General features: G+C 36.3%; 1 pseudogene; it reads left to right on the top strand.

The window, feature by feature from the left end:
* Positions 1–557: 557 nt before the first annotated feature.
* Positions 558–954, top strand: LOC115944232 (small ribosomal subunit protein uS8 pseudogene; annotated as a pseudogene).
* The last annotated feature ends 1,036 nt before the right edge of the window (positions 955–1,990 follow it).

The raw sequence follows: 1,990 nt of genomic DNA, 5'->3' as shown, positions 1-1,990 counted from the left end.
TTGGTGTTACCATCACTTGATGTGACGCAATTTGGAAGTACATAACACCATCCATGACATATTCTTACCCCCAAAATAAACTTGTACTCAAATTGAGCCTCTAGATCCATTTGCCAGTTTATAGGACATATATGAAATATTTTAAACAATACCTCAAGGTTGCAATTGACTGAGTCCACAGTATGAGAAATTTTACAGAAATATTACTTGATTTCTTTAACCCATAAATAGCAGAAAAAAATAAGCATGGGGATTTATTAATTGTTTAAAAAAAAATCTTTACAGGACATAGCCTTTACAAGACATACAGTCTCTTTATTTTGATTCTAATTTGAAAAACAACTGTTAAAAGTTTTAGAGAAAAATTGAGAAAAACTGAATATAGAAAGCATATTGGGTAATATTGATAAATTGCTGTTAATTTTATTAAGTATGATGATGGTATTTCATAATTGCTAGAAATACATACAGAAGTATTTGTAGGAGAAATGATACAGCCTGGGATTTGTTTTAAAATACTTACCAATTAACTCTTTCTGCCATCTTTCCATGCTGCCATAATGGTGCGCATGAATGTTCTGGCAGATGCCCTCAAGAAAATTAACAATGCTGAAAAGAAAGGAAAATGCTAGGTTCTTACTAAGCCATACCCCCAGAGTCATCATCCAGTTTCTAACTGTGATGATGAAGCATGGTTACATTGGCAAATTTGAAATCATTGATGATCACAGAGCTGGGGAAATTGTTGTGAACCCCATGGGCAGGTTAAGTAAGTGTAGAATGATCAACCCCAGATTTGACGTACAACTCAAAGATCTAGAAAAATGGCAGAACAATCTGCTTCCATCCTGCCAGTTTGGTTTCATTGTCCTGACAACCTCAGGGGGCACCATGGGCCATGAAGAAGCAAGACAAAAACATACAGGATGGAAAATCCTGGGATTCTTTCTCTAGGGATGTAATACATACATGCAAATAAAATGCCTCAATGGAAAAAAAAAATACTTAACAATTAAAAAAGGAAAACAGATGAAACCAAAAAGAGGCAAAATGTTGATAATGATTCAAGCTGGTATTCTGCATTTGAAGGTCTATTTTTCTATTTTCTACTTTCATATATGATTGAAAGTTTTTACATTAAGAAATTTTAAAATAAGCATAGATTTTGTGGCACCTGAGTAAGGGGATATATTACACAATATATCCATTGGCAGGGCTGCACCACTCCAAAATGATTCAGAATCATAGGGAAGATGCATAGTAGAAAAAATATTGGGTTGGAAGCTGGGACACTGGGCTACCATCTCTGATCTCCCACTAAACATCTGTATAACCTTGAGCAAGTTATTTTCTTTCTCTGCATCTCAATATCCTCATCTGTATAATAAAGCCTTAACTAAAACTTGCCTTCTAGTCATGCTGGCCTCAGAGTGTCCTAAGGTTATAATAGACAATATCTGGCATGGCTCTCAGGGATCAGCCTGCCTTAAATTCAAGTTCTCATCTTGTTGCAGATGTTCCAGATGTTTAGGATAGGAGACCCTTCATGAAAATGCCCCATAAAGTATCCAGCATATTGTACATGCTCGTCAACCATTCAACACCTGCAAAGTCATTTTTCAATATGGGTTCCAAGAGTAGAAAAGTCCCTGGTACCATGATTTTCCTAATGTTGCCCATTTAATACCAGAACCAAGAATATAAGTTAGATTTCTTAGTTTTTTCTTCCAAATAGACCAGGCTGCATTGAAGGAAAAGAAAAAAAAGGTAACAAGACATTTAATTTATAAACTCGGGCAGAAACTAGAAAAGGCTAATAAATAAACTTCAGGGCTTGAATCATCGAGCCCAGAGGGTGCTGAAAGACCGCTATGATGGGAACCAAGGAACAAGAAAGCCAGTCAAGAAAAAGAAGAGCAGGCAGGAGGCAGGGCTCAGAGTTGGCTTGAATACACTGTGAGAACCCAGGATCTGAATTCACTCCAATAGT

Source organism: Leptonychotes weddellii, chromosome 4 (assembly GCF_054177405.1).
Source record: "Leptonychotes weddellii isolate Sample4059 chromosome 4, ASM5417740v2, whole genome shotgun sequence".
Taxonomy (NCBI): Eukaryota; Metazoa; Chordata; class Mammalia; order Carnivora; family Phocidae; genus Leptonychotes; species Leptonychotes weddellii.
This window is presented reverse-complemented; position numbering and strand designations above follow the sequence as displayed.